The sequence below is a fragment of the Salvelinus fontinalis genome, chromosome 16, assembly GCF_029448725.1.
Source record: "Salvelinus fontinalis isolate EN_2023a chromosome 16, ASM2944872v1, whole genome shotgun sequence".
Lineage (NCBI taxonomy): Eukaryota > Metazoa > Chordata > Actinopteri > Salmoniformes > Salmonidae > Salvelinus > Salvelinus fontinalis.
The window spans coordinates 1,284,671-1,301,819 of record NC_074680.1 but is presented as its reverse complement, the minus strand read 5'-3'; the positions used below and the strand labels follow the sequence as shown (position 1 = coordinate 1,301,819).

The 17,149-nt window shown below is 44.7% G+C and overlaps 1 protein-coding gene across 10 annotated transcripts in view; it reads left to right on the top strand.

The window, feature by feature from the left end:
- The window catches only part of LOC129812510 (leucine-rich repeat and fibronectin type-III domain-containing protein 2), a 277,699-nt gene that overhangs the window by 215,875 nt on the left and 44,675 nt on the right, over positions 1 to 17,149 (top strand). The gene's annotated exons all lie outside the window — the stretch shown is intronic.

Sequence of the window (17,149 nt, the reverse complement as noted above, 5' to 3'; positions counted from 1 at the left end):
TAACATTCTCAAACTTCTTCAGATGACAGTCCTATAACATCATATTACACAATACATATAGAGTTTGTTCGAAAATGTGCATATTTAGCGGCACAAATCGTGGTTATACAATGAGAAAAGTAGCCAAGCTGCCAACAATATGTCGGGAGAGATCTTGGGAGAGGCACCTAATCTAATCAGTAACTAATCCTAAACTTGACTAAAAAATACAGGTTGGACAGCAAATGAAAGATACATTAGTTCTTAATGCAATCGCTGTGTTAGATTTTTAAAATTAACGTTACTACGACATACAGCGTGCATTAAAGCGAGACCGCACCGAAATTAATGGTGGAATATGAGTTTAACATTTTTCAACAGAACAACGAATTAACATCATAAATAGTTCTTACTTTTTGATGAGCTCCCATCAGAATCTTGGGCAAGTTGTCCTTTTTCCAAAAGAATCGTTGCTCGGTTGTAGATTGTCGCCTTCAACGTTGGAATGAGCAGTAAACATTAGCCATGTGGCAAGGACGTGTCCAACTCACTATAACGCAGCACTAATAAATATCCGAAAATCGCAATATACTGATATAAACTGATATAACTCGGTTTAAAATAACAACATTATGATGTCTTTAACACCTATATCGAATAAAAACAGAGCCGGATATATCTAAGGGCTATAACGTGAGCTTTCTAGAACGACATCCAGAGGTCCTTTTTGCGTCATGGCGAAGAGAAGAAAGGAAGGACCCCACGTTGCCAGCCCATTTATAAGCTCTCAGATCTGCCTAGCAACACCATTTCAATTCTCACTATTCGCTGACATCCAGGGGAAGGCGTATGCAGTGCATCTCAACCAATAGAAGACAGGCAAATTAATAAACGGACCTCAGAACAGCCTGCAGATTTCAGCATTCTCACATCCTCATGGGAAAATTGCTCCAACTCCAGTTCTGTTTTACTCACAGATATAATTCAAACGGTTTTAGAAACTAGAGAGTGTTTTCTATCCAATAGTAATAATAATATGCATATTGTACGAGCAAGAATTGAGTACGAGGCTGTTTGAAATGGGCACCTTTTATCCGGCCACTCAATACTGCCCCTGCAGCCCAAACAGGTTAACAGAAGATCTCTTTGTTTCTTGGGACCTAGAACAAGCATCTCTGTTTTGTCCGAGTGTAAAAGTAGAAAGTTTTCAGCCATCCACTTCCTTATGTCTGAAACACAGGCTTCTAGCGAGGGCAATTTTGGGGCTTCACCATGTTTCATTGAAATGTACAGCTGTGTGTCATCCGCATAGCAGTGAAAGTTAACATTATGTTTTCGAATAACATCCCCAAGAGGTAAAATTTATAGTGAAAACAATAGTGGTCCTAAAACGGAACCTTGAGGAACACCGAAATGTACAGGTGATTTGTCAGAGGACAAACCATTCACAGAGACAAACTGATATATTTCCGACAGATAAGATCTAAACCAGGCCAGAACTTGTCCGTGTAGACCAATTTGGGTTTCCAGTCTCTCCAAAAGAATGTGGTGATCGATGGTGTCAAAGGCAGCACTAAGGTCTAGTAGCACGAGGACAGATGCAGAGCCTCGGTCTGACGCCATTAAAAGGTCATTTACCACCTTCACAAGTGCAGTCTCAGTACTATGATGGGGTCTAAAACCAGACTGAAGCATTTCGTATACATTGTTTGTCTTCAGGAAGGCAGTGAGTTGCTACGCAACAGCTTTTTCTAAAATTTTTGAGAGGAATGGAAGATTCGATATAGGCCGATAGTTTTTTATATTTTCCGGGTCAAGGTTTGGCTGTTTCAAGAGAGGCTTTATTACTGCCACTTTTAGTGAGTTTGGTACACATCCGGTGGATAGAGAGCCGTTTATTATGTTCAACATAGGAGGGCCAAGTACATGAAGCAGCTCTTTCAGTAGTTTAGTTGAAATAGGATCCAGTATGCAGCTTGAAGGTTTAGAGGCCATGATTATTTTCATCATTGTGTCAAGAGATATAATACTAAAGCACTTAAGTGTCTCTCCCGATCCCAGGCCCTGACAGAGCCGTGCAGATCCAGGACAGCTAAGCCCTGGAGGAATACGCAGATTTAAAGAGGAGTCCGTAATTTGCTTTCTAATGATCATGATCTTTTCCTCAAAGAAGTTCATGAATTTATTACTGCTGAAGTGAAAGCCATCCTCTCTTGGGGAATGCTGCTTTTTAGTTAGCTTTGCAACATTATCAAAAATACATTTAGGATTGTTATTATTTTCCTCAATTAAGTTGGAAAAGTAGGATGATTGAGCAGCAGTGAGGGCTCTTCGATACTGGTACTCGGTACTGTCTTTCCAAGCTAGTCGGAAGACTTCCAGTTTGGTGTGGCGCCATTTCCGTTCCAATTTTCTGGAAGCTTGCTTCAGAGCTCGGGTATTTTCTGTATACCAGGGAGCTAGTTTCTTATGACAAATGTTTTTTGTTTTTAGGGGTGCAACTGCATCTAGGGTATTGTGCAAGGTTAAATACAGTTCCTCAGTTAGGTGGTTAACTGATTTTTGTCCTCTGACGTCCTTGGGTAGGCAGAAGGAGTCTGGAAGGGCATCAAGGAATTTTTGTGTTGTCTGAGAATTTATAGCACGACTTTTGATGCTCCTTGGTTGGGGTCTGAGCAGATTATTTGTTGCGATTGCAAACGTAATAAAATGGTGGTCCGATAGTCCAGGATTATGAGGAAAAACATTAAGATCTACAACATTTATTCCATGGGACAAAACTAGGTCCAGAGTATGACTGTGGCAGTGAGTAGGTCCAGAGACATGTTGGACAAAACCCACGGAGTCGATGATGGCTCCGAAAGCTTTTTGGAGTGGGTCTGTGGACTTCTCCATATGAATATTAAAATCACCAAAAATTAGAATATGATCTGCTATGACTTCAAGGTCCGATAGGAATTCAGTGAACTCAGAGAGGAATGATGTATATGGCCCAGGAGGCCTGTAAACAGTAGCTATAAAAAGTGATTGAGTAGGCTGCATAGATTTCATGACTAGAAGCTCAAAAGACGAAAAAGTCATTTTTTTTTTTGTAAATTGAAATTTGCTATCGTAAATGTTAGCAACACCTCCGCCTTTGCGGGATGCACGGGGGATATGGTCACTAGTGTAACCAGGAGGTGAGGCCTCATTTAACACAGTAAATTCATCAGGCTTAAGCCATGTTTTAGTCAGGCCAATCACATCAAGATTATGATCAGTGATTAGTTCATTGACTATAACTGCCTTTGAAGTGAGGGATATAACATTAAGTAACCCTATTTTGAGATGTGAGGTATCACGATCTCTTTCAATAATGGCAGGAATGGAGGTGGTCTTTATCCTAATGAGATTGCTAAGGCGAACACCCCCATGTTTAGTTTTCCCCAACCTAGGTCGAGGCACAGACACGGTCTCAATGGGGATGACTGAGCTGACTACACTGACTATGCTAGTGGCAGACTCCACTAAGCTGGCAGGTTGGCTAACAGCCTGCTGCCTGGCCTGCACCCTATTTCATTGTGGAGCTAAAGCCCTGTCTATGTTGGTAGATAAGATGAGAGCACCCCTCCAGCTAGGATGGAGTCTATCACTCCTCAGCAGGTCAGGCTTGGTCCTGTTTGTGGGTGAGTCCCAGAAAGAGGGCCAATTATCTACAAATTCTATCTTTTGGGAGGGGCAGAAAACAGTTTTCAACCAGCGATTGAGTTGTGAGACTGCCGTAGAGCTCATCACTCCCCCTTACTGGGAGGGGGCCAGAGACAATTACTCGATGCCGACACATCTTTCTAGCTGATTTACACGCTGAAGCTATGTTGCGCTTGGTGACCTCGGACAGTTTCAACCTAACATCGTTGGTGCCGACGTGGATAACAATATCTCTATACTCTCTACACTCGCCAGTTTTAGCTTTAGCCAGCACCATCTTCAGCACCACAGCATCTTTGGTAAACAGTGTATGATCGCTGTGTGATTCGTTTTATGTCTAATACTGCGGGTAGTGGAGTCGCCAATGACTAGGGTTTTCAATTTGTCAGAGCTAATGGTGGGAGCCTTCGGCGTCTCAGACCCCGTAACGGGAGGAGTAGAGACGAGAAGACTCGGCCTCAGACTCCGACTCGCTACTTAATGGGGAAAACCGGTTGAAAGTTTCTGTTGGCTGAATGAGCGACACCAGTTGAGCATTCCTACAGCATTTCCCTCCAGAAGCCATGAGAAAGTTGTCCGGCTGCGGGGACTGTGCGGGGGGATTTATACTAACGTTACTATCTGTACTTACTGGTGGCACAGACGCTGTTTCATCCTTTCCTACACTGAAATTACCCTTGCCTAACGATTGCGTCTGAAGCTGGGCTTGCAGCACAGCTATCCTCACCATAAGGCGATCGTTCTCCTGTATATTATGAGTACAGCGACTGCAATTAGAAGACATCATGTTAATGTTACTACTTAGCTTCGGCTGTTGAAAGTGCTGACGAACCATGCCCAGATAAAGCGTCCGGTGTGAAAAAGTTGAATGAGGGAAAAAAGTTGTGATGGAGAAATTAACCTGTCTAGCCCCGGGGTGCCGCTCGCGCCACACCCCCCCCCCCCACTGAAAAGGCAGAGCCGCGAAATTCAAAAAAAATATTTTTTTTAAATATTTAACTTTCACACATTAAAGTCCAATACAGCTAATGAAAGACACAAATCTTGTGAATCCAGCCAACATGTCCGATTTTTAAAATGTTTTACAGGGAAGACACAATATGTAAAGATGTAAATCTATTAGCTAAACACATTAGCATAATCCACAATTTTTTCTTTGTCCACCAACACCAGTAGCTATCACCAATTCGGCTAAACTAAGATATTGATAGCCACCAACCAAGAAAAAACCTCCTCAGATGACAGTCTGATAACATATTTATGGTATAGGATAGGTTTTGTTAGAAAAATGTGCATATTTCAGGTAGATGTCATAGTTTACAATTGCACCCACCGTCACAAATGGACTAGAATAATTACAATGATGTCACGTTCCTGACCTATTTATGTTAGTTTTTGTGTGTTAGTTGGTCAGGACGTGAGGTTGGGTGGGCATTCTATGTTATCTGTTTCTATGTTGGTTTTGGTTTGCCTGGTATGGCTCTTGATTAGAGGCAGGTGGTTTGCGTTTGCCTCTGATTAAGAGTCATATTTAGGTAGGGCATTCTCACGGTTTGTTTGTGGGTGGTTGTCTCCTGTGTCTGTGTTATGTCTTACACCATACGGGATTGTTTCGGTTGTTCGTTTCGTTTTCGGTTTATGTAGTCTGTTCCTGTGTCAGCGTGCTTCGTGTATATGTAAGTTCGGTTGTTCAGGTCTGTCTACATCGTTTTGTTATTTTGTATCATTTTCAAGTATAGTCCGTTTTGTCTTGTTAAATAAATTCATCATGTCATTTCAACGCGCTGCACCTTGGTTCAATCCCTGCTCCTCCTCTTCTGATGAAGAGGAGGAGGATTATCGTTACAGAACCACCCACCAACCCAGAGCCAAGCAGCGGAGTCAAAGGAGAAAGGGACAGGAAAAGAAGGAGCAATGGACATGGGACGATGTTTTGGACGGAAAGGGTGTCTACACATGGGAGGAGATCCTAGCTGGTAGAGATCGCCTCCCATGGGAACAGCTGGAGGCACTGAGGAGAGCGGAGGCTACCGGAGAGAGGAACCGGAGCTATGAGGGAACGCGTCTGGCACGGAAGCCGAAAAAGCCCGTGAGTAACTCCCAAAAATTTCTTGGGGGGGGGCTAAAGGGTAGTGGGCCTAAAGGGTAGTGGGCCAAGGGCAGGTAGGAGACCTGCGCCCACTTCCCAGGCTCACCGTGGAGAGCGGGAGTACGGGCAGGCGCCGTGTTACGCAGTAGAGCGCACGGTGTCTCCTGTACGAGTGCATAGCCCGGTGCGGGTTATTCCACCTCCCCGCACTGGGAGGGCTAGATTGGGTATTGAGCCAGGTGTCATGAGGCCGGCTCAACGCATCTGGTCACCAGTGCGTCTCCTCGGGCCGGCATACATGGCACCGGCCTTACGCATGGTTTCTCCGGTTCGCCTACATAGGCCGGTGCGGGTTATTCCACCTCCCCGCACTGGTCGGGCAACCGGGAGCATTCAACCAGGTAGGGTCGGGCAGGCTCAATGCTCAAGAGAGCCAGTACGCCTCCACGGTCCGGTATTTCCGGCACCACCTCCCCGCCCCAGCCTAGTACCTACAGTGTATACACTACGCACTAGGCTACCAGTGCGTATCCTGAGCCCTGTTCCTCCTCCACGCACTCTCCCTGTAGTGCGTGTATCTAGCCCGGTGCCTCCAGTTCCGGTCCCACGCACTAAGCTACCAGTGCGTCTCCAGAGCCCTGAACCCACTGTATCTTCTCCCCCTACTAATCCTGATGTGCTTGTCCTCAGCCCGGTGTCACCAGTGCCGGTACCACGCATCAGGGATAGAGTAGGCTTTGAGAATACAGTGTGCCCTGTCCCTGCTCCCCGCACTAGTAGGAAGGTGCTTATCATTAGCACGGTGCCTCCAGTTCCGGCACCACGCACCAGGTCTACAGTGCGCCATATCCGGCCAGAGCCATCCGTCTCCCCAGCGCCATCTGAGCCATCCGTCTCCCCAGCGCCATCTGAGCCATCCGTCTCCCCAGCGCCATCTGAGCCATCTGTCTCCCCAGCGCCATCTGAGCCATCCGTCTCCCCAGCGCCATCTGAGCCATCCGTCTGCCAGGAGCCTGCAAAGCCGCCCGTCTGCCATGAGCCTGCAAAGCCGCCCGTCTGCCATGAGCCTACAGAGCCGTCAGCCAGACAGGAGCCGCTAGAGCCATCAGCCAGACAGGAGCCGCTAGAGCCGTCAGCCAGACAGGATCTGCCAGAGCCGCCAACCAGACAGGATCTGCCAGAGCCGCCAACCAGACAGGATCTGCCAGAGCCGCTAACCAGACAGGATCTGCCAGAGCCGCCAACCAGACAGGATCTGCCAGAGCCGCCAACCAGACAGGATCTGCCAGAGCCGCCAGCGAGCCATGAGCAGCCAGAGCCGTCAAAGAGCCATGAGCAGCCAGAGCCGTCAGTGAGCCATGAGCAGCCAGAGCCGTCAGAGAGCCATGAGCAGCCAGAGCCGTCAGAGCGCCATGAGCGTCGTGAGCCGTCAGCCTGCCATGAGCGTCGAGAGCCGTCAGCCTGCCATGAGCGTCGAGAGCCGTCAGCCTGCCATGAGCGTCGAGAGCCGTCAGCCTGCCATGAGCGTCGAGAGCCGTCAGCCTGCCATGAGCGTCGAGAGCCGTCAGCCTGCCATGAGCGTCGAGAGCCGTCAGCCTGCCATGAGCGTCGAGAGCCGTCAGCCAGCCATGAGCATCGAGAGTCGTCAGTCAGCCATGAGCTGCCCTTCAGCCTGAAAAGGCTGGATACCCAGAACTGCCCATCAGTCCAGAGCTGTCTCTCTGTCCGGAGCTGCCTTTCAGTCCGGAGTTGCCCCTCTATCCTAATCTCCCTCTCTATCTTCATCTATCTCTATAGTCTTATCTATCCCTCTATCTTGATTTATCTCTCTGTCCTGGTGTTATCCTTATTTAATATATTATTAAGAGAATTGTGTGGGGGAAGAAAGAGGGTGGACATTCTTTGTGGGAGGAAGTTAGGATGGATTATGGTGGGGTGGGAACCGCGCCCGGAGCCTGAGCCACCACCGTGGTTAGATGCCCACCCAGACCCTCCCCTAGACTTTGTGCTGGTGCGTCCGGAGTTCGCACCTTGTGGGGGGGGTACTGTCACGTTCCTGACCTATTTATGTTAGTTTTTGTGTGTTAGTTGGTCAGGACGTGAGGTTGGGTGGGCATTCTATGTTATCTGTTTCTATGTTGGTTTTGGTTTGCCTGGTATGGCTCTTGATTAGAGGCAGGTGGTTTGCGTTTGCCTCTGATTAAGAGTCATATTTAGGTAGGGCATTCTCACGGTTTGTTTGTGGGTGGTTGTCTCCTGTGTCTGTGTTATGTCTTACACCATACGGGATTGTTTCGGTTGTTCGTTTCGTTTTCGGTTTATGTAGTCTGTTCCTGTGTCAGCGTGCTTCGTGTATATGTAAGTTCGGTTGTTCAGGTCTGTCTACATCGTTTTGTTATTTTGTTAGTTATATCCAGTATAGTTCGTTTTCGTCTTTGTCTATTTTGTTTATTTAATAAATCATTATGTGTTCAAACTTCGCTGCGCCTTGGTTCCCTCAATACTCCTCCTTTTCCGAAAATGGAGAGGAGGAGGAACGCCTTAACAAATGAGCAATGTGTTTACCTAACTACTAATCATCAAACATTTCGTAAAAATACACAGCATACACTAATCGAAAGACACCGATCCTGTGAATACAGACAATATTTCACATTTTCTAAGTGTCTTACAGCGAAAACACAATAAATCGTTATATTAGCATAGCACATGTGCAAACATTACCCCAGCATTGATTCAAGCCAAAGAGAGCGATAACGTAAACATCGCCAAAATATATTAATTTTTTCACTAACCTTCTCAGAATTCTTCAGATGACACTCCTGTAACATCACATTACAACATACATATACAGTTTGTTCGAAAATGTGCATATTTAGCCACCAAAATCATGGTTAGACAATGACAAAAGTAGCCCAGCTGGTCAGAAAATGTTTGTGCGCCATATTAGACAGTGATCTAGTCGTATACATAAATGTATGTATACGTGGTCCCGTGTGGCTCCCGTGTGGCTCAGTTGGTAGAGCATGGCGCTTGCAACGCCAGGGTTGTGGGTTCATTTCCCACGGGGGGACCAGGGTTCACTTCCCACTTCTCACTTCCCACGGGGGGACCAGGATGAATATGTATGAACTTTCCAATTTGTAAGTCGCTCTGGATAAGAGCGTCTGCTAAATGACGTAAATGTAAATGTAAATGTAATAAATACTCATAAACGTGACTAAAAAATATAGGGTGGACAGCGATTGATAGACAATTTAATTCTTAAAACAATCGCGGAATTACATTTTTTAAATTATCCTTACTTTTCAATACAGTTTGCGCCAAGCGAAGCTAAGTAAAAAAAGATGGCGTCCTAAGCCACTAACATTTTTCGACAGAAACACGATTTATCATAATAAATTGTTCCTACTTTGAGCTGTTCTTCCATCAGAATCTTGGTCAAAGAATCCTTTCTTGGGTCTAATTGTCTTTTGGTCGAAAGCTGTCCTCTTGCCATGCAGAAATGCACATTGCGTTCGGCATGAACTGGAACGGTGCCCAGAGATTCACAGTGGCTCAGAAATAAATGTCCCAAAATCGCACTAAACGGATATAAATTGCTATAAAACGCTTTAAATTAACTACCTTATGATGTTTTTAACTCCTATAACGAGTAAAAATATGACCGGAGAAATATAACTGGCTACACTAATGCTTGGAAAAACAGTAGGTCGGTATCCTCCGCGCGCATGACGCACCAAGAAAAGAGTTCCTACCTACAGGGTTTTTTCATTTATAGTGGCTGTGATTGGGCAATCGATACCATTCAAAGCGTCATCACGTAAAGGCATCCAGGGGAAGACGTAAGCAGTGTCCGTAGACTCATAGGAATAACAGTGGCCTTAAAACTGACTCCAGAACAGGGGCCAAAATGTGTGAAATCTGACTCCATGTCAGGGAAATTGCTGTAGAATGAGTTCTGTTCCACTTAGAGACAAAATTTCAACGCCTATAGAAACTATAGACTGTTTTCTATCCAATAATAATAATAATAATATGCATATTGTACGATCAAGAATTTTGTAGGAAGCTGTTTCAAAAATTACACGATTTCCATAAATAGTGACAACAGCACCCCCTAGCCTTAACAGGTTTTAAAAATATAAACGGTAATTAAAAAGAAAAAAAACGTAAAGTTGTCAGCTAGCAAAGTAAGGTTGGCAACAAAACGCACAGCAACAAAACGCACAGCAACACGTCTGCAAATTCAAGAGGAAGTTTGGAGGTGCACACACTTGCTAATGTCCAGTCTCTAGATAACAAGGTCGACGAAATTAGGGCAAGGGTTGCTTTCCAGATTGTAACATACTCTGTTTCACAAAAACATGACTCTCTCAGGATATGTTGTCGGAGTCGGTACAGCCACCTGGATTCTTTGTGCATCGCGCCGACAGGAATAAACATCTCTCCAGGAAGAAGAATTCTGACTATTTTATCTCTCAAGACAATTCTCTTTGGTTATTATCCCCCCCTCAAGCCAATACCACGATGGCCCTCAAGGAAATTCACTGGACTTTATGCAAACTGGAAACTGGGGATTTCAACAAAGCAAATTTGAGAACAAGACTACATAAATATCGACTGTAGCACTCGCACTGGAAAAACACTGGACCATTGTTACATTAACTTCCGCGATGCATACAAGGCCCTCCCCCACCTTTCTTTCGACAAATCTTACCACGACTCCATCTTGCTCCATCCCTTCCTTTAGGCAGAAACTCAAGCAGGAAGTCCACGTGCTAAGGACTATTCAACGAATCCACGCTTCAAGATTGTTTTGATCACGCAGACTGGGATATGTTCCGGGTAGCCTCAGAGAATAATATGGACGTATACGCTGATTCGGTGATTGAGTTTATAAGGAAGTGTATAGGAGATGTTGTACCCACTGTGACAGTTAAAACCTACCCTAACCAGAAATCGTGGATAGATGGCGGCATTCGCCCAAAACTGAAAGCGCGAACCATCGCATTTAACCATGGAAAGGTGACTGGGAATATGGCCGGATACAAACAGTGTAGTTATTCCCTCCGCAAGGCAATCACACTAGCAAAATGTCAGTATAAAGACAAAGTGGAGTTGCAATTCAACGGCTCAGACACGAGATGTATATGGCAAGGTCTACAGACAATCACGGACTACAAAAGGAAAACTAGCCACGTCACTGACACCGACGTCTTGCATTCAAACAAACTAAACAACTTCTTTCCCGCTTTTGAGGATAATACAGTGCTACCGATGCGGCCCGCTAACAAGGACTGTGGGCTCTCCTTCTCAGTGGCTGACGTGAGGAAGACATTTAAATGTGTAAACCCTTGCAAGGCTGCCGACCCAGATGGCATCCCTAGCCGCGTCCTCAGAGCGTGCGCAGACCAGATGGCTGGTGTGTTGACGGACATATTCAATCTCTCCCTATCCCAGTCTGCTGTCCCCACATGCTTCAAGAGGGCCACCATTTTTCCTGTACCCAAGAATGCAAAGGTAACTGAACTAAACGAGCACTTCTTTCATCATGAAGTGCTTTGAGAGACTAGTCAAGGATCATAACACCTCCACCTTACCTGACAACCTAGACCCACTTCAATTTGCTTACCATCCCAATAGGTAAACAGGCAATGCAAATCACCATCACACTGCACAATCCCATCTGGACAAGATAAATACCTGTGTAAGAATGCTGTTCATTGAGTATAGCTCAGCATTCAACACCATAGTACCCTCCAAGCTCATCATTAAGCTTGAGGCCCTGGGTCTAAACCTCGCCTTGTGCAATTGGGTCCCGGACTTCCTGACGCCTTGTACGGCAACTGCACCACCCTCAACTACAGGGCTCTCCAGAGGGTTGTGCGGTCTGCACAATGCATCAACGGGGTCAAACTACCTGCCCTCCAGGAAACCTACAGAACCCGATGTCACAGGAAGGCCAATAAGATCATGGACAACAACCACCCGAGCCACTGCCTGTTCACCCCGCTACCATTCAGAAGGCGAGGTCAGTACAGGTGCATCACCGCTGGGACCGAGAGACTGAAAAACAGCTTCTATCTCAAGGCCATCAGACTGTTAAACAGCCTTTACTAACACAGAGAGGCTGCTGCCTACATACAGTCTTAAAATCATTGGCCACTTTATTAAGTGGATCACTCGTTACTTTAATAATGCCGCTTTATTGTTTACATATCTTGCATTACTCATCTCTTATGTATATACTGTATTTTATACCATTTATTGCATTGTGCCAATGCTGCTCTGTCATTGCTCATCCATATATTTATATTTATAAACTCAGCAAAAAAAGAAACGTCCTCACACTGTCAACTGCGTTTATTTTCAGCAAACTTAACATCTGTAAATATTTGTATGAACATAACAAGATTCATCAACTGAGACATAAACTGAACAAGTTCCACAGACATGTGACTAACAGAAATGGAATAATGTGTCCCTGAACAAAGTGGGGGTCAAAATCAAAAGTAACAGTCAGTATCTGGAGTGGCCACCAGCTGCATTAAGTACTGCAGTACATCTCCTCCTCATGGACTGCACCAGATTTGCCAGTTCTTGCTGTGAGATGTTACCCCACTCTTCCACCAAGGCACCTGCAAGTTCCCGGACATTTCTGGGGGGAATGGCCCTAGCCCTCACCCTCCGATCCAACAGGTCCCAGACGTGATCATTGTTATTGAGATCCGGGCTCTTTGCTGGCCATGGCAGAACACTGACATTCCTGTCTTGCAGGAAATCACCCACAGAATGAGAAGTATGGCTGGTGGCATTGTCTGGCTGGAGGGTCATGTCAGAATGAGCTTGCAGGAAAGGTACCACATGAGGGAAGAGGTTGTCTTCCCCTGTAATGCACAGCGTTGAGATTGCCTGCAATGACAACAAGCTCAGTCCGATGATGCTGTGACACACCGTCCCAGACCATGACGGACCCTCCACCTCCAAATTTATCCCGCTCCAGAGTACAGGCCTCTGTGTAACGCTCATTCCGACGATAAACATGAATCTGACCATCACCCCTGGTGAGACAAAACCGCAACTCGTCAGTGAAGAGCACTTTTTGCCAGTCATGTCTGGTCCAGCGACGGTGGGTTTGTGCCCATAGCCGACGTTGTTGCTGGTGATGTCTGGTTACACCAGGCCTTCCAGCTTCTCTCAGCCTATTGCGGACAGTCTGAGCAATGATGGAGGGATTGTGGAAAACAATGTTGAAACCCTTTACAATGAAGATCTGTGAAGTTATTTGGATTTTTTCGAATTATCTTGGAAAGACAGGGTCCTGAAAAAGGGATGTTTCTTTTTTTGCTGAGGTTATATTCTTTTTTCATTCCTTTACTTAGATTTGTGTGTATTAAGTAGTTGTTGTGGAATTGTTAGATTACTTGTTAGATATTGCTGCACTGTCAGAACTTGAAGCACAAGCATTTCGCTACACTCGCAATAACATCTGCTAACCTTGTGTATGTGACCAGTAAAATTTGATTTGAATGAAATTAGAATTCCATATAATGTTTCTATATCACCTACAATATTTATCATTACATCTGGAGAGAAAAATAATGGGGATACATCCTATTTTGGTTTAAGGATATACACATTTGCATAATGAGAATGTTGTGGTAATATTAGCTAAAACGTTAATATAACATTCTGAAAGTTCTTGAAATGTTCTGAGGACGTCAAAGACAAGGTTCATACAATATACGTTTTACATCAATGGAATAGTATGTTAAGTCTAAAACAATTATGCTGACTCAATTCAAAAACTATCTGACTTCATTGTCACAACATGTAATGTGCAACCTAACTTTAACATTATATGAATGTCATCACAACTGATCATTTTTTGTGTTTTGGGAACCTATCTCTTGTAATGTACCCACACTGTTCCCACAACCTGAAGAAATGTTTTAGGAACTTTTAAAGAATATAAAACATTTGTTCTGGGAATGTTCTTGCAAAAACAGGTAAATGTTTTTTGCAACCTAATAAAAACATTATATTCTGAACAAAAATATAAAACGCAACATGCAACAATTTCAAAGATTTTGCTGAGTTACAGTTCATATAAGGAAATCAGTCAATTTAAATAAATAAAATAGGCCCTAATGGATTCCACATGACGGGTCAGGGGAGCAGCCATGGGTGGGCCTGCAAGGGCAAAGGCCCACCCACTTGGTAGCGAGGCCAACCCACTGGGGAGCCAGGCTCAGCCAATCAGGAAAAAATTTTCCCCAGGAAAGGGTTTTATTACAGACATAAACACTCCTCCAAAAGCCCCCCGACCTCCTGATGATCCCGCAGGTGACGAAGCCAAATGTAGAGGTCCTGGGCTGGCATGGTTACACATGGACTGTGGTTGTTAGGCCTGTTGGACGTACTGACAATTTCTCTGAAATGACATTGGAGGCGGCTTATGGTTGAGAAATGAACATTCAATTCTCTGGCAACAGCTCTGGTGGACATCCCTGCAGTCAGCATGCTAATTGCACGTTCCCTCAAAACATGAGACATCTGTGGCATCGGAAGTTTACATACACTTAGGTTGGAGTCATTAAAACTTGTTTTTCAACTACTTCACAAATGTCTTGTTAACAAACTATAGTTTTTGCAAGTCGATTAGGACATCTACTTTGTGCATGACACAAGTAATTTTTCCAACAGTTGTTTACAGACAGACTATTTCACTTATAATTCACTGTAGCACAATTCCAGTGGGTCAGAAGTTTACATACACTAAGTTGACTGTGCCTTTAAACAGCTTGGAAATTCCAGAAAATTTGGTCATGGCTTTGGAAGCTTCTGATAGGCTAATTGACATCATTTGAGTCAATTGGAGGTGTACCTGTGGATGTATTTCAAGGCCTACCTTCAAACTCAGTGCCTCTTTGCTTGACCTCATGGGAAAATCAAAGAAATCAGCCTAGATCTCAGAAAAAGAATTGTAGACCTCCACAAGTCTGGTTCATCCTTGGGAGCAATTTCCAAATGCCTGAAGGTACCACGTTCATCTGTACAAACAATAGTATGCAAGTATAAACACCATGGGACCACGCAGCCGTCATACCGGTCAGGAAGGAGACGCGTTCTGTCTCCAAGAGATGAACGTATTTTTGGGCAAAAAGTGCAAATCAATTCCAGAACAACAAGGACCTTGTGAAGATGCTGGAGATAACAAGTACAAAATTATCAATATCCACAGTAAAACAAGTCCTATATCGACATAATCTGAAAGCCAGACTACGGTTTGCAACTGCACATGGGGACAAAATATCATACTTTTTGAATAAATGTCCTCTGTTCTGATGAAACAAAAATAGAACTGTTTGGCCACAATGACCATCGTTGTGTTTGGTGGAAAAACGGGGAGGCTTGCAAACCGAAGAACACCATCCCAACCCTAAAGCACAGGGGTGGCAGCATCATGTTGTGTGGGTGCTTTACTGCAGGGGGACCGGTGCGCTTCACAAAATAGATGGAATCATGAGGTAGGAAAATGATGTGGATATATTGAAGCAACATCTCAAGACCTCATTCAGGAAGATAAAGCTTGGTCGCAAATGGGTCTTCCAAATGGACAATGACCCAAAGTATATTTTCAAAGTTGTGGCAAAATGGACAACAAAGTCAAGGTATTGGAGTGGCCATCACAAAGCCCTGACCTCAAACCTAAAGAACATTTGTGGGCAGAACTGAAAAAGCATGTGCGAGCAAGGAGGCCTACTAACCAGACCCCGGTACACCAGCTTTGTGATGAAAGAAATAAAAGCTGAAATAAATCATTCTCTCTACTATTATTCTGACATTTCACATTCTTAAAATAAAGTGGTGATCCTGACTGACCTAAAACAGGGAATTGTTACTGGGATTAGATGTCAGGAATTGTGAAAAACTGAGTTTTAAATGTATTTGGCTAAGGCGTATGTAAACTTCTGACTTCAACTGTATCTCTGTCGAACTGTGATCCACTGTAACCTGATCCTCACAGGCCAGTAATGACAATGCTGTGTAATCAGCTAATTTGATATGCCACACCTGTCAGGTGGATGGATAGTCTTGACAAATTATTAAATGCTCACTAACAGGGATGTAAACAAATCTATGCCCAGAATTTGAGAAGCAAGCTTTTTGTGCGTGTGGACATTTTCTGGGATATTTTTTGTCAGCTCATGAAACATGGGACCTGCACTTTACGTGTTGTGTTTATATATTTTTTTGTGTAATAATCAGCTGTTGGCCTCCTGAATGGCGCAGTGGTCTAAGGCACTGCATTGAAGTTGCTAGCTGTGCCACTAGAGATCCTGGTTCAAGTCCAGGCTTTGTTGCAGCCGGCCGCGACTGGGAGACCCATGGGACGGCGCACAATTGGCCCAGCGTCGTCCCGGTTAGGAGAGGGTTTGGCCCGGGCAGGGATGTCCTTGTTCCATTGCTCTCTAGCGAGTCCTGTGGCGGGCCGGGTGCAGTGCATGCCGACACGGTCGCCAGGCGTACGGTGTTTCCTCCAACACATTGGTGTGGCTGGCTTCCGGGTTAAGCGGGCATTGTGTCAAGAAGCAGTGCAGCTTTATTGGGCCGTGTTTCGGAGGACGCATGGCTCTCGACCTTCGTACGGGATTTGTGGCGACAAGACAAGACTGTAACTACCAATTGGAAACCATGAAATTGGGGAGAAAAAAGGGGTAAAAGTAAAAAATAAAATAATCAGCTGCTCTGGGAAAGTTCTTGAAACATCAGGTGAATGTTTTTTACAAACATTCTATATTCATCACCACGACTGGACAGTTTTTTTGCGTTATGAGAACATTTGCACTGAGAACCTTCATAGAACCAATTTTGGTTTGCTGGGTGGGCTGCTTTGATATTCACACGAGCATGAAGGGTGTCTACACGGCCCGACACCTGACCATATTTCATACTGTAGCATCTTCTCAGGGTGAGGGAGAGAGAAAGAGATCAAAGTGAGGAACAGTGTTAGTGCAGAGAGAGAGATTTGCTATTTGACTCCTGCTGGGTGGAATAATATTCAAATATTATGCTCCTCAATTTTTGACTTATCATGTCTAGCATGTTGGGCTAGTGTGACCAGTGCAGTTAAAGCTAGAACTACTGTAGTTGCTCCTCCTCAACAACTGTAAGTTAAAATGTTTAGATTCATTTTAAGTGCCTAAACAACATCTTATTAGCAATTGGGTCATTGTAAATGTATAAGCAGAACTAAAAACTACTTTGAAAAAGCAATTCGCAACGCAACCGGTGGAGAGCATTTTGTGACTAGAGACCCGGTTGGTTACCAGGTCATTAACAAAGTGAATTAAAAATGCAGTTGTCTTTGCACTGCCTGAATGGACT